General features: G+C 36.6%; 1 protein-coding gene across 7 annotated transcripts in view; it reads left to right on the top strand.

Moving 5' to 3' along the window:
• MARCHF1 (membrane associated ring-CH-type finger 1) overlaps positions 1 to 16,762 on the top strand; it is an 891,585-nt gene that overhangs the window by 569,794 nt on the left and 305,029 nt on the right. The window lies entirely within an intron of this gene.

Genomic DNA, 16,762 nt, shown 5'->3' with positions numbered 1-16,762 from the left:
AAATCCAGGGGTGCCTGGGTAGCTCAGTCGGTTGAGTGTCAGACTCTTAATTTCAGCCCAGGTCATGATCCCATGGTCTCACCTCCGGCTCTGTACTGTGTGTGGAGCCTGCTTAAGATTTTCTCTCTCTCTCTTCCTCTGCCCCTCCCCTGTGCTTGTGCGCACACACACACACTCACTCTCTCAAATAAAAAAATAATTTTTTAAGTTTATTCACTTATTTTGAGAGAGAGAGAAAGCGTGAGTCGGGGAGAATCCCAATTAGGTTCGGCACAGTCAATGCAGAGCTGGACTGGGGGGCTTGAACCCACGAACCATGATAGCAGGACCTGAGCTGAAGTTGGATGCTTAACAGACTGAACCACCCAGATGCCCCAAAATAAAAATTTTGAAAAAGAACTTAAGTCCACATGGCAATGCATTTTCTCAATAAATCTATATTTATTTTTAAAAATTTTTTTTTAACTTTTATTTATTTTTGAGACAGAGAGAGACAGAGCATGAACAGAGGAGGAGCGGAGAGAGAGAGAGACACAGAATCTGAAACAGGCTCCAGGCTCTGAGCTCAGCACAGAGCCCCACACGGGGCTCGAACTCAGGGACCGTGAGATCGTGACCTGAGCCGAAGTCGGACGCTTAACCGACCAAGCCACCCAGTCGCCCCAATAAATATATATTTAAAATATACTTACTCTTTCTTTTTAACATTTATTTATTATTGAGAGACAGAGAGAGACAGACCGTGAGCAGGGGAGGGGCAGAGAGAGAGGGAGACCAAGAATCGGAAGCAGGCTCCAGGCTCCCAGCTGTTAGCACAGAGCCCGACGTGGGGCTCGAATTCACAGACGGTGAGATCATGACCTGAGCTGAAGTCAGACGCTTATCCAACTGAGCCACCCAGGTGCGCCTAAAATATACTTACTCTTAAGTCACTGACTTACCGAACCTTTTTATGATAGACCACATTCTACATCGGAAAAAGTTGAAAACCTACATTTTATTAAAACACCTTTAAGTGTGTTTAGAAGCTGCTTAAGAAATCATTTCTCTTGGGTTTTTTTGCCTTATTGCACACTCACACTGTCCTGCCCCCAGTAAACAGAATTCTTGTGGAAGCAAACCTGTCTGGTGTATATAGCAAAATATATTCTTCAAAAGCATTGCATTAAATCCTATGAATTTCACTCTTTCACTGAATTCTCTCATTCCTAAGAGAAATGGGAGTGGAAATTAGCCTATTTTACATCCAGTGGAGATTATTTTGTTTGGAACTTTTAGTAAAATCTCTTGGGCCCCTTTTTAATCTTACACAACTAATCCACATTCTTCTGCCGACATTCCTTAGTTATTTATTTATTTCTCCTAAGAAAGTGAAAATAACCCCAGTCAAAACTTCAAACTTTATCTACAACATTTCCCTGTAATAAGTGCCTGAACCATATAATTTAGAACAATTTGTTAGAGTAATTAAATCATTAGTGTTTGTATATATGTACTTTTCAACTGGCTATTGACTAGAACTGCATTTTGAAATATAGTTTTCACAGACCTGAAAAGTAGACTCCACATTTCAGTTTTTAAAATAAGGGTTTTTTTTTAATTTTTATAATAGTTTTAGATTTACAGAAAAATTGTGAGCATAATACAGAGTTCCCATATACTCTCTACCCAGTTTCTTCTGTTATTAATATCTTGCATTAGTAGGATATATTTGTCACAATTAATGCACCAATACTAATACATTAAAATTAACTAAAGTCTGTACTTTATTTAGGTTTCTTTCATGTTTACTTAATGTCATTCTTCCAGCATCCCATTCAGGATACATCACATTTTATCCTCATGTCTCCTTAGGTCCCTCTTGGCTGTGACAATTTCTCAGATTTGCCTTGTTTGAGCATCTTGACAGTTTTGAGGATTATTGGTCAGGTATTATGTAGAATTTTCCTCAATTGAGATTTTTCTGATAGTTTTTCTGATTGTTGGACTAGGATTATGGGTTTTAGGGAGGAAGACCCCAAGGGTAAAGTGCCATTTTCATTGTATCTTAAAAGGGTATATAATATTGACATGCCTTTTCACTGTTGGTATTGACCTGAATAACCCAGCTGAAGTGGGGTTTGTCAGGTGTTTCTACTATAAAGTTAACTCTTTCTCTCCATACTGTTCTCTTTGGAAGGAAGTTACTATGTAGAGTCTGTAATGAGTGTCGGGAGTTATGTTCTTTCTCAGCCTGTGAGGGTGGTCTAGCTGCATCAATTATTTACAATTATTCTTGAGAGTTTGTCTGTCCCCCAATTATTTCTTCAATCATTTATTGATATCAGTATGAACTCATGGATATTTATCTCATGCTTTAGGTGACAATCTGATACCACTTTATTTTCTTCTCAGATAGTTCCAGCTTTGGCCTTTGGGAGTTACTCTGGCTCCTGTGTTTCTTTGGACATACACCCATAATTGTGTTTGTTTTGTTTGTTTTGTTTTGTGTTTCATTATTTCCTTACTTTTTGGCACTACATGTTGCTGCAGGCTCATCTTGTATATTTCCTGCCCCAATTCTGGAATCAGCCATTTGTCTAAGCAGCCCTGGTTCCTTTTATCGGAAAATAGTATTAGAAACCAAACTGGGCACTAGGTGTATTCACTGCTATTGGAGTGTCATTGCTTCTAGACCTTCTTTCCCGAAGCATTGTATACTAATGCATGTATATACACATACCTATAATATTTCTATATGCAATCCTATGTGTCTATATATGCTAAACATGAATTCATACTGATGTGTCCAACTTGAATCCTACTGATGGCTCCATCTCTAATGTCATGTGGCATGTGCCTTCTCTTGCTTATCTATAACCTCCCACATGAATGCTGAGTAACCTGGCCCCCATTATCTGCCAACACTTACTTAATTGTTCGGTTCCAGTATGTATAACGGTATCATAATTGTGATCTCATCCATCCATGGAGAACAGTTTTATGAACTGGAGCACAGTGCGTGCGTATGCACAATATTTTTTCTTCAATCTTACAGACTTCACTCATTTCTAAAGTCACTTAGGTCAGCACGTTTTCTCTCACTTTCTTCAGGGCAATGGTTTCATGTTTATCATATACTTGGATTGTGTTTTTCATTTCCATCTTGAGATCCCTAAGCCTATTAAATGATATGGGTTAATTGGCATACATTTCAAGATTCATGCTTTATGCTTGGAAGTTCTGTAGATGTTCATAAATGTATAGTCTAATGTATCCACTCTTATAGTATCATACAGAATAGTTTCACTGCCCTATCGCTGGTCATGTTACTATTGATATGGTTTTGCCCTTTCCAGAATGTTATATAATTGGAATCATACATAAAGTAGCCCTTTTCAAACTGGCTTATTTAACATAGCATTATACATTTAAGATTCCTTCATGTCTTTTTATCATTTAATAGCACATTTCTTTTTATTTCTGACTAATATACCATTATAAGGATGTAGCACAGTCTGCTTATCTATTCACCCATTGAAGGATATATTGGCTGTTCTCTTTTTCTCTAGCAATTATGAATAAAGTTACCATAAACATTTATGTACAGGTTTTTGTGGAAACAGAAGTTCTTAAATCAGTTTGGTAAATAGCTACAGGTGCACTTGCTGGATTGTATGGTAAGGCTATGCTTACCTTTGTAAGAAATTACCAAGTTGTCTTCCAAAGCGGCTGTTCTGTTTGCATTCCCACCAGGAATGTATGAGAGTTCCTTTTGTTTTGCATTTGTGCTACCATTTGGTGTTTTCAGTTTGTTGGGTTTGAGCCATTCGAACAGATGTATAGCAGTATCTTATTGTTTTGATTTGCAATTCCCTAATGACAATGGTGGTGAGCATCTTTCATACACTTACTTGCCATCTGTATATCCTCTTGGTGAGGTGTCTGTTCAGGTTGTCATATTTTTACTTGGTTGTTTGTTTTCTTATTGTTGAGTTTTAAGAGCTCTTTGCATATTTTAGATACAAGTTCCTTATCTGATGTACAATTTTTAAATATTTTCTCCAAGTCTGTGACCTGACTTTTTCTTCTCTTAAGAACCTTTCACAGAGTAGAAACTTATAATTTTAATAAATTCTGTCATCAGTGTTTTTCTTAAACAGATCATGATTTTAGTGTTGTAGCTAATACTTTATTGCTGAACCCAAAGTTACCTACATTTTCTCCTTTGTTTTCTTTCAGAACTTTTATAGTTTTGCAGTTATGTCTGTGATTTATTGTGAGTTACTTTTTGTGGAAGGTGGAAGGTTCTGTATATAGATTTTATTTTTTACATGTGGATGTCCAGGTTTCCAGAATCATTCATTGAAAAGATTATCTTTCTCCATTGAATTACCTTTGCTCTTTTTCAAAAATGAGTTGACTGTAATTGTGAGTCTATTTTTGGACTTTCTATTCTGCTCCATCGTTTTATGTGTTGTTCTTGTTGTTTTGCTTTTTTGTCAATACCACCGTAAATTGATTAGTGTAATGTGATATTAAATTTTGAAAGCTGAGTCCTTCAGGTTTGTTCTTCACTGTTGTGTTGGCTGTTCTAGGTATTTTGACTTTCTACATAAATTTCAGAATAATTTTGGCAATATCTACAGAATAGCTTGATGGGATTTTGATGGGATTGTGCTGAATCCATAGCTCTAGTTAGGATGAATTGATGTCTTAACAATCTTGAATCTTCCTATATCCATGAACACAGAATATGTCTGCATTAATTTAGATTTTCTCTGATTTTTAAAATCAAAATATTGTAGCTTTCCATATAGATCCTGTAGCGATTTTGTTTGACTTATATCTAAATATTTCTTTTTTTGGTGCTGTTGTAAATGATATTCCTTTTTTTAATTTCACATTTCAATTGTTCGTTGATGGAATATAGGCATACCGGTATATGGGAAAGTGATTGACTTTTGTATGTTAACTTTGCCTCTTACCAATATTTCTTCTACCTTGTTATCTCTTTTTTCTCCTTTTGGTATTCCAGTTATGCATATGTTTCATCTTTTCAAGTAATCCCATAATTCTTGGATGCTCTGCTTTTATTTTTTTTAATTCTTTGCTCTCTTTGCATTTCCTAGGAAGCTTCTGTTGTTCTGTCTGAAAATTCATTGATACTTGGTCATGTTCAGTCTACTGATGAGCCCATCAAAGCATTTTTTATTTCTGTTACAGTGTTTTGATTTCTAGCATTTACATTTGATGCTTTCTTAGGGTTCTCATCTCTCTGCTTATGTTACCCATCTGTTCTTGCATGTTGTCTCCTTTTTTCAATTATAGACCTTAATATATTAATTATAGATATCATAAATTCTCTATCTGATAATTCCAGTATTTGCATCACATCTGACTCTGGTTCTGATGCTCTTTATGTGTCTTCAGACTGTTTTTTCTTGATTTTAGTATGCTTTCTCATTTTTTTGTTGAAAGTCGTATATGATGTATCAGGTAATATAAACTGAAATAAATGCACCTTTAATGTGAATTTCTGTTATCCTGGCTAGAAATTGGGCTGCATTTAATGTTTGTTATAGCTGTAGCTATCAGATGCTATAGATTTTCCTTGTGTCCTTGCGTTTGTCTGTCCCATTGACTTTGAGCCTCCCTAAGTTCCCCTCCTCAAAGAGAGCTTGCATCCAGGTTTTTCAACTATAATCAACTATGATTGTCCTGAGTCCCTGCTGGTATGATAGTAAGGTACAGTAGATGAGAAATGTGCTATAATTTTATGATTAAATCCAAGTCTTTTAATGGCTTGTGTTCCTGGGCTGTGGCCTTAACAAGTGTTTCTTAGCTTCCCTCCCTACCTTAGGTGAGGCAGAAAAGCTAGAAAGGCTTGGAGTGGGATAAATGCCCTTTATTCAGGTAGGTTAGGTTAATAGGACTCTGCTAAGATATTTTTCCTGGAAAATAGGTCTTCATTATAGGAGTGTTCTAGGGACATTTCACAATGGTTCCTCTTCCCTTTTCCCTGCTAGTGGTATCTTTCTCAGCTACTTATCATGAGATCTAGATACATTTCCTGGTGGTAAACCCCAGCAAAGTGCGGGGCCCTCACTAAGATTGCAGCCTCCAGGAAGTTCTCATTCTTAAGCTAGCCCACACTATGCCTCCAATAATACATCGGAATTTTTGTCTGTTACCACTAGTTTATGGCTTCAGTAGCTTCTCTTTATGTATTATAAAATTGGCCATGATTCTCTATTTTCACTTGTCTCTCCATGTTTTTGGGTGGAGGTTTGTTTTATAATCTCATTCTCCGATGGTTCCAAGAAAAATAATTGATTTCTAGTTTGTTCAGCTTTATCTTATTGTAGGGATGGGAATGATGATTTCCAAACTCTCTACATGTCAGAATTTAAAGTGGAAGTCCCTCACGCTTCATTTTTTTATATCCGAAATATTGCCCAACCTATGTGCTGAATGTTAAGTGTAGCATAATCAATTTCATGAAGACACTTTTTAGCTGTCACTAAAGAACAACTTCTCCATCTCTGGTTGGGTATTTTGTGTGTGACTTTCCCTCCATCTGCTGGGCCACTGCCCCTAGTCTATTAACACTGGAGGAATCACTGTTCCTGAAGTTTTCCCAAAGTGCCCACCTGAAAGCTACCTCTTCCTCCTGTTTCTGACAGTCTTTAGTATTATAGTTCATATTGCTACCAAAACTGTGTCTTCAGAAAACTTCTGTCTGTGCACTGCCTCAACAGAGGATGCAATGGGAACCCCACTTCCTTTTATTGTAACATTTCTTTATTCTCCACCCTCCTCCTCACAAGGCTACAGTAACTTATAAGACATCACGGAAAGGTTGATGCTTCTAAAAGTAATTGCAAGGTAGAGGGAGAATTGTTAAAAAGAAAACTGTATACTAAATATCCTTTCTATAGTTCAAACAAAAACCACTTAAGAATTTAAACCTTCGCTGTGAGCCATCTTACAATGTTTCCATTGCCTAACTTTATTCAGAGAAGGAGAGTTCTTCTTTATCTTGTTCATTTTATTGGTAACAATTATTTACTGGGCTGTATGTCAGTTGGAGTTACATATCCTACAGTACATCTATGAACCTCTCTCCATTTGAGAAACCTCACATCCAAGTCATAGAAGTCAGAAAGACCTCATGAGAAATCTTCACTCTGTTGCTGGGTGAGCTGGGGAGACCCCAGGCACTGGGGCCTTGACCAAGCCCATCCCAAAGATATTGCTGAAGGATGTTGGGTCTTGTCGTGAAAAATAATTCAAAGATGTACACACAATACAATAGATGAGCTACCCAGGCAAGAAAGTTTATTGAAGCGAGAGTACACTCTCAAAATGTGAGTGTGGGGGAGCGCAAGAGAGAGCTGCATCCGTGGGGTTTGGGTTTCTGTCGTTTATGGGCAGTTGTTAATGAGAGGATGGAATATTCATTACTTGGGGCAGGGAAGCAAGATTTTGTGCTTTTTCTTCCTAATTTGGTCAGGGCTTTCCTGTCATGGCACCACTATCTCAGGCCTGTCCAGTTTGATCCAGCTACTTGTGGAGCACCATCAGGGCATGGCTCCAACTGTCCTGAGAGCTAGCCAGGACTTCCTCATCGCTGGCCTCCAGTTGTCCCGTGAGAACCTAAGTAGCTACCTACTCTAACAATTTCATATCAATAAACTTAACAAATGTAGCTATCTTCTCTGAAGTCTGTCTGGTCTAAAGACTTCCAAACTTCATCCTCAGCAGGCAGTCTTTGATGGTTTTTTATACTCTAAGTCTTCAAGAACAATTTATGGTTGTGTGTTGAGAACATTCATACAGGGTTCTGGGGCAGCCGCTGGTGTGCAATTTATAGTTTTCTGAGTATCTAAGGAGTACTCTTGGAACACACACACACACCCTTCTAAGGACCAAACATGAATTCTCAGAGATATCGCAGTCCAATGAGGAAGGGAAGCATATTTCCACCTGCCCCCTTTCTTCACTTACTTGCATGTTGTTACTTTAATAATGGAGATTGACTTCATTATTATTTGGGGGCAGAAAGTGTTAAAACGTTTAGGTTTTGTATTTGTTACTGACACTTAAGTAAAGAAATGTGTAGCAAAAGCTCTAAGATTTTCAAAGGGAAAGTGCTTTCAGATCCTTAGAAGGACTATGCTCAAGTCCCAAATTTGAGTATGGTGGTCTTTATGGTGGTGTGGGGGGAGAGCTTTCTCAGTTATATGTATGTGGTGAAGAGGGGGAGCATTTGGCTGAGCCCTTAACTGTACTGGCTATGATATGGTTGGCAAATTGTAGAAAGGAAATGGTTGAGAAGGTAAAAAAGCAAGGTAGAAGCACACAACTGCATTTTTCTCTGTTGGGAAGATTGAATTATGTTAGGCTTGGGATGCAATAAGGTAAATGTTATAAGCTTCACTGGAAGAGATGAGCAGGGCTGTGTCTCTGCCAGGTTGCATGGCTCCAGGAGCACCATTCACATGGCGTTTTATGCGAAAAGCATCCTTGGAAGTACAGCAACCATTTACACAGATTACGATGTGAATGAGCCTCCCGGAGTTGCACAACACAGCTAGTAGTGGCACAAACCTTTGGAATAGTCATCATTTTAATTGTCACGTAAACTATTTATAATTTTATATTCTTTGGAAAGTCATCTAAAATTGACCTTTTCCTTGAGCTGATACTAAGCCAAGTGTCTTTTCTCAGAATTTTCATAGTACTCATTGCACTGCTATCAGAAGCTACTTTATGTGTCACATTCCCCTACTACCTCTAAGCTCTGGATCTCTTTAATCTCTGTACTGATACTTCCAAGCATAGTGTCTGGCACGAAGGAAGTATTTAGTGTTTCCTGAATTAAAAGCAAATTATTCTCCATGAGATATACCCAATTGCCTTGCATTTTTTTTCTTCATAATTTTAATTTGTTGTCAGTTTAGTTCACAGAGAGTGCACTGTGCTCCTATTTATTAAATTAAATATCTGCTTGAAGTAGCATATTAAAATTAAGCTTAGTTAAATCTCAATTTCCTATGATCATTATATAAGTTTCTCATTGCTGCGTCTCACATTAGCTTGGTTTAATGGTTAGATAGCAATTAACATGAATGCTTAATGACCACTTTCCTATTCTGATATATTACTAATGATACTTACAGCTTAAAGTGCTTTAGGGTTAATTATAAATGCTCATAATCTGCCTACCCTTCTGACTGACAGTACATTCTTACACCTAAGAGTATAAGTACTCCTGACCCGTGTAGGAAGAATGTTGGTCTGCAGAGGCTCAGCAGTCAACATTATTAACCCTTCAGTTATCTCAAATCACCTAACCTATCTCTGGAATTTCCGCTTTATCATCAGTGATGCAAAAATGATGTCTTTAAAATGAGACGTAAGTCTGAGGGTTCTGTGAAAACAGAAAAGATACTGTTTTGAGCAACCATCACAGTATCTTATTCACTAGAATTGACGTAATGAGGCAATGGATCTCTCCTTTTTTTCCCCATCCTCTCTTTTTCAATTTTCCTATACCCGTGCTGCTTTCAAAGTTTGGCCATTTAAACTTTGGTTTCTTTCAGATAGAATTCTTTGATTCTAGAGTAGCTGGTAAGGTCAGTAGATGTTTATTATATAGAGTGAGTCATTAGACAAAATTCCTGCCTTATAGTATGATGTGAGTGTCCACAGTAGTAATATAACCATCATAGGCCCTTGTTATATTTTCATATATTCTTTATTCATGTAATAAAAGGCTAAAGTGAAGCTATGGAGTTGGATTGTTCTTATCATTTTACACATTTTAGTTTTCCTTATACATATTCCTATGCATATGTTCGAATTAAATTATGAGCTTTGTCATCTTCCAGGCCCTAGCCATGTATCATTTCTTTCCCTTCTTTCCCACACTGAGAGTGAAGTGTCCATGGTGAATATTCCATTATTATTATAAACACATTATTTAGATAAAAACAATGTGTATTTTAATTCGTTGAGTTACTTAGCCTACCTAGTCATTCCAGAACTAAGAGAATAATTGTCACATGCAAAAGAAAATTAGAATGCATTTTGTTATGCTACGTCAGCAAGTTTGGCCAAAATTTAGTAGCTCTTGCCATGATGATTTGTTGATAGCAGTTCAGCAAAACAGTTCTAAGAGATGATTTGCGAGAGCTAGCTTCAGGAAAGACATCTGAGATCAAGAGGAGCAGGCAGCACCTGGGAATTGAGCAAATAAGTTTACAAATCTAAAAATTAGAGAGTCAGAAAGATCCTAGTTACTTTCAGAAATTAAAATTCTCTGTAATGCACTGAGTCCAAGTCAAACAAAACATGAAAATATAGCTCTTCCATGCCTACTTCAGTACCTACCAAAGAGTAGGGGGTTCAGTAAACACTTACGGATACATGTTGACTGAATAGGAAGGAACGTAGCTATATCACTACCACCAATAAAGCATGTTGCCAATGGAATTAAACAGCCTTATTTAATCTCAAAAGCTGAATGGGAAATAAGAAGTTGGCTACCTTTAAAAACATATCCCAGAACGGGTACTGATGATACCATGATTTTGTGGGCCACTTTATTATGCTTTTTGTTCATGCATGAATCCAGCATTTTATTATGAGTACTAAAGTGATATTTAATTATAGAGTTAATTTAAAAAAAAAAAAGCAAATGACTTACAAGTAGAACATTTGTTTACACTTGATTAAACTGTTTTGGTCATTATGTATCATTTCACTCCTTGCCTTTGAATAAAGATACTTATTTTCATTTACTCTTAGCACACTTCAAGAAATGTAATTAAAAGCTGATGAGTAACCAAGATACTGTGTACTGGGAATGTGGAAATATTTACTTTCTGTGGAGTGTGAATTAGTCGGATATGCAGATTTTATAGAACACAGATAAGAATTTTCAATAAAACCTCAAGCAGTTGAAAGGTTGAACATTAATAATTTGTTGCTCACCCAAGCAGTTGTTTTCAAGCTCCCTCACCATTTCCCTGTATCTCAAATGAATGATTCACTCAGAATAATAGTCTTGTTAAGAAATCCATTCCATTGAGTATCTTAAACTAAATTTATATGAAAGTTTTTTTTATTGAGGTATATTGACATACACTATTATATTAGTTTCTGCTGTGCAGCGGGATGATTTGATATATGTATATAATGTGAAATGACCACAAATCTAGCTTCCCCTCTCACCGTATAAAGTTACATACTATGCAAACAATGTTATTAACTACATTCACCTTGCTGTACATTACATCTCCATGACTTACTTACTTTATGATTAGAAGCTTGTACCTTCTGACTTTCTTTTTATCCATCCCTCAGCTCCCCTCCCCTCACAACCACTAATCTGTTCTCTGCATTTATGAATTTTGTTTTGCTTTTGTTCGTTTGTTTTTTTTTTTCATATTTCACATTTAAGTGAAATGACACAATATTTGTCTTTGTCTGACTTATTTCACTTAGTGTAATGCCCTCAGAGTCCATTCATATTGTCACAAGTGTCAAAATTTCATTTTTTTAATGTCTCAGTAGTATTCTACTATATGTATATACCACATCTTCTTTATCCATTTATCTGTTGATGGGCACTTTGGTTGTTTCCGTATCTTTTCAAATTAGTGTTTTCATTTTCTTAAGATACTCAGAAATAGAATTGTTAGTTCCAGTGGTAGTTCTATTTTAACTGCCATACTGTTTTAATAGTAGCTGCACCATTGTACCTTCCTACCAACAGAGCACAAGAGCCCTTTTCTCCACATCCTCACCAACACTTGTTATTTCTTATCTTTTTGACAATAGCCATTTGACAGGTGTGAGGTGATCTCATTGTGTTTTTTTTTTTTTAATTTTTTTTTAACGTTTATTTATTTTTGAGACAGAGAGAGACAGAGCATGAACGGGGGAGGGTCAGAGAGAGGGAGACACAGAATCTGAAACAGGCTTCAGGCTCTGAGCTGTCAGTACAGAGCCCGACGCAGGGCTCGAACTCACGGACCGTGAGATCATGACCTGAGCCGAAGTCGGCCGCTTAACCGACTGAGCCACCCAGGCGCCCCTCATTGTGGTTTTGATTTGTGTTTCCCAGATGATTAATGATGTTGAGCATCATTCATGAAAACATGAGAAAACATGAGGACAACATGAGTTGTTTTCATATGCCTGTTGGCCATTTGTATGTCTTTTTGGGAGAAAGGTCTATTCGGATCCTCTGTTTATTTTTTAATCATTTTGTTGTTGTTGTTGTTGTTGTTGTTGTTGTTGTTGTTGAGTTATATGAGTTCTTTATATATTTTGGACATTAACCCCATTATAATAGTATATATGATTTGCAAATATCTTCTCCCATTCATTGGGTTGCCTTTTTATTTTGGTGATGGTTTCCTTCACTGTGCAGCTTTTTATTTTGATGTGGTCCACTTACTTATTTTTGCTTCTGTTGCCACTGGCTTTGAAGTCAGATTCAAAAATATACCACCTAAAGTGATGTCATGAGCTTACTGCCTGTGTTTTCTTCTAGGAGTTCTGTGTTTTCAGGTCTTATATTCAATCCTTTAATCTATTTTGAGTTAATTTTTGTGTATGATATAAGATAGTGGTCCCATTTCATTTTTTTAAATATGTGACTGTGAGTTTTCCCATCAACATTTATTTTAAAGAATGTCCTTTCTCCATTATATATTCTTATCTTGTTCACCATAAATTAATTGGCTGTATATGCATGAGTTTATTTCTGGGCTCTTTATTCTGTTCCATTGATTTATGTTTCTGTTTTAGGCCAATACTGTGCTGTTTGATCACTGTAGCTTTGTGATAAAGTTTGAAAACAAGGAGCATGTTGCCTCCAGCTTTGTTGTTTTTTTCTCAAGATTGTTTTGGCTGTTTGAAATCTTTTGTGGCTCCATACTAATTTTAGGATTATTTGTTCTATTTCTATGAAAAATGCCATTGGAATTTTGATAGAGATTAATTACATTGGATCTATAGATTTCTTTGGGTAGCATGGACATTTTAACAATATTAATTCTCCCAATCCATGAGCATGGAATATCTTTACATTTATTTGTGTCTTTTTCAGTTTCTTTCATCAGTGTCTCATAGTTTTCAGTGCAAATGTGTTTAACACCCTTGGTTAAATTTATTCCGAGGTATTGTATTCCATTGGATGCAGTTGTAAATGAGATAGTTTTCTTAATTTCTCTTTTTGATAGTTTGTTATAAGTGGATAAAACAATAGCTTTTTGTATATTGACTTTGTAGATTGCAACTTCACTGAATTTGATTATTCTAACACTTTTGGTTCAGTCTGTAGGTTTTTCTATATATAAAATCGCCTCATCCATAAATAATGACGGTTTTACTTCTTTCTTTCCAATTTGGATGTCTTTTATTTCTTTTTCTTACCTAATTTCTCTGGCTAGGATTTTCAATGCTATGTTGAATACAAATGGTAGGAATGGACATCCTTGTCGTGTTCCTGATTTGGGGGAAAAGCTAAAACGTTTTCTACTGAGTATGATGTTAGTTGTGAGCTTGTCATATATCCTTTATTATGTTGAGGTATATTTCCTATATACATACTTTGCTGAGAGGAGGTTTTTGAGTTTTTATCAAACATAGATGTTGAATTTTCTCAAATTCTGTTTCTGCATCTATTGAGATAATAATATATGCTTCTTATCCTTCATTTTGTTAATGTGGTGTATCATGTTGATTGATTTGCAGATGTCGAACCATACTTTCATCTCTGGATAACTCCCATTTGATCATGGTATTTGCTCCTGTTAATGTATTGTTGCATTTGATTTGCTGATACTTTGTTGAGAAATTTTGCATCTGTGTTCATCAGGGGTATTTGGTATATCTTTTTTTTTTTTTTTTTTTTTCCTCTTAGTGTCCTTCTCCAGTTTGGTATCAGGGCAATGCTGGCCTTGTAAAATGAGTTTGGAAGGATTCCCTCCTCTTCAGTTTTTGGGGAGAGTTTTAAATTGATAGGTATTAAATATTCTTTGAAGGTTTGGTAGAATTTACCAGTGAGGCCATCTGGTCCTGGACTTTTGTTTGAGGGGAGGTTTTGATTTAATCTCCTTGCTGGTAATTGTTCTCTTCAGACTTTCTATTTGTTTATCATTTAGTCTTAGAAGATTGTGTTTTTAAGGCTATATCCATTTCTTCTAGATCATCCAATTTGTTGGCATATAATTTTGCATAGTAGTCTCTTAGGATCTTTTGTATTTCTTTGAGTTCAGTTGTAACTTCTCTTTCATTTATGGTTTTACTTATATGAGCTCCCTCCCCATTTTTTTCTTAGTGAATCTGGCTAACGTTTATCAATTTTGTTTTTCTTTTTAAATAACCAGTTCTCAGTTTCATTGATCTTTTCTGTTGTCTTTTTTTTTTTTTTTCTTTATCTCATCTAGTCTTTATTATTTCTTTCATTCTTCTAACTTTGGGCATTGTTTGTTCCTCTTTTTCTCATTCCTTTAAGTATAAAGTTCGATTGTTTATTTCATATTTTTCATGTTTCTTGAGGTAGGCCTGAACCTCTCTCTTAGAACTGCTTATGCTGCATTCCATAGATTATGGCATGTTGAATTTTTATTTTTATTTGTTTTAAGGTATTTTTAATTTTTTCTGTGGCCCCTACAAAGCAAATGTTTTGCTTAATGTTGTTCCATGGGTCCTTTAAGCTGTCTTCACTTTTTGAACTTTTTTTTTCCTTTTTGTGCTCTGTTTGGGTGAGTTCCATTGCCTTGTCTTCCAGGTCACTGATCTTCTCTTCTGCAGAACTAGTCTGCAGTTGAACCCCTCTAGTGTATTTTTCAGTTTGGTTATTATATCATTCAGGTCTGTGACTTCTTTTTGGTACTTTCTTATATTTTTTATCTCCTTGTTAAATTTCTTATTCCTTTCATCCATTCTTCTCAATATTGGTGAGTATCTTCATAACCATTACTTTGATGATGTTACTAAGAAAATTGCTCCATTTCATTGGCTTTTCTCTCAGGTTTTACTTTGTTCATTTATTTGGAACTTAGTCCTCTATTTTCTCACTTTGCTTGACCCTCTCTGTTTCTGTATATTAAGCAAAACAGCTATTTCTCCATGTCTTCAAGAAGTAGTCACAGAAAAATGGCAAATATTTCAGTGCCTTGGGGTGATAGCCTGCCCAAAAATGTCTTTGATTCTTTCAGTCCCATGGAGGCCAGAAACACAAGCCCCCATGGCCACCAGAACCTGGCATTCAAGTGGCATGCCCTGAGAAAACTGCATATACCTGTTGCCTTTGGTGGGGCCATGGGGGAGCCCCAGGCCAGGGCATGCCTGCCCTTTGGGTCTAGCAAGCCTGGGCTGTGGGGAAGTACCAGGCTGGAACATCTTCACCTGCTGGGTTTAGCAGTTTGGGTTGAGGGGAAACACTGGGTCAGTGCAGGCAGTGATGGCAACGTAGAAAGAGAGTGCAAAAATGTCACCCACCAGCACCTTTGTTCCTGGAGCGAGTTCCAACATGCCTCTGACCCTCCAGAGATGTTTTAAGATTAGCCAGTGAATCTTCTTCATGCACTGTGTAACTACTGTTCAACCTACTGCTTTGGTGCTGGACTCCAGGGCAAGCAAGCCTGTGCAAGCCCTTTAAGTTTGAAGTCTCAGTTTCCTATGGCCGTTTGGATCTCCTGGATATAAGACTGTTTGGTTTTCACAGCCGGACTTTTGGGGGTTTACATCTCTGGTGGAGGTCCCAATGGTTGAGTAACATGATGTGGGACTCTTAACCCTTGCTTTTCAGGGATATGCTTCTTATTTCTGAGATTGTTCCTGCTTGTGGGTCTCCGCACTGGGGGCAGGGTTTGGGCAAGACCATATATCTGAATCTCTTACTCATCTCAATATGTGCTTTTTGTCCTTTGTTGTGGAGGAGCTGGTCAGGTGGTTTTCACATTTTTTTCAGAGAAAGTTTTTCTATATGTAGCTGTAGATTTGATGTGTGCATGGAGGGAGGTGAGTCCAGGGTCTTCCTAGGCTGCCATCTTGAACTGTCCCCCTGAAGTTTGTTTTTTTTTTTTTTTTAATAAAATCCCTATCTACATTGTTCAGATCCATTTAACTTGAGTATTTTGTCATTTAGAGTAATAACTCATCAATCCGTTAGTGCAACCTTTCTTTATGTTACTTTTCTTAGTGCTATGAAATGTGCTATTTTGAATCTCTGAAATGTTATAAACCACCAGATTGCTAATTGCTTTGGATGCTGTGAAAAATAATTACTCCACATTATTTTTGATATTTAATTGACAGTGTAATGCATTTAACTAAAGACCCGCAATAAACTATTTCTAATTACTGAGTGTGGTGGAGTGGAAAAGTAGGCTGTAAAACTTTACAAGGGAAACAATGTTTTCTCCATTACATAAAAGTCATTGTTGATAATACTTTTTCAGAGACAAAAAAACAAAAACAGAAACCTCCCCAAATAGAAAATTCTGGAAATCTAGAAAGAGTTGTGGGATATTTTTACTCAGGATACAGTAAGGAAATTTGTTAAATTATTATTTTTGAATAGACTGTACTGGTGATGGATGTCATACACTGCCTTTACCATGCTTGCACTAAAATTTCTCCTCCTTCAGTTGGCAGAACTTTATGAGGGAGATAATCATGCCACTGCCAGAATGAGAAATCTTTATCACTGACCTGTGTTCAATTTATTTTGCATCTGTAGGGCACAGCCGAAAAG

The sequence above is a fragment of the Panthera onca genome, chromosome B1, assembly GCF_046562875.1.
Source record: "Panthera onca isolate mPanOnc1 chromosome B1, mPanOnc1 haplotype 2, whole genome shotgun sequence".
Classification (NCBI taxonomy): Eukaryota; Metazoa; Chordata; class Mammalia; order Carnivora; family Felidae; genus Panthera; species Panthera onca.
Note: the sequence above shows the minus strand (reverse complement) of the source record. Positions and strands in the feature narration are given on the sequence as shown.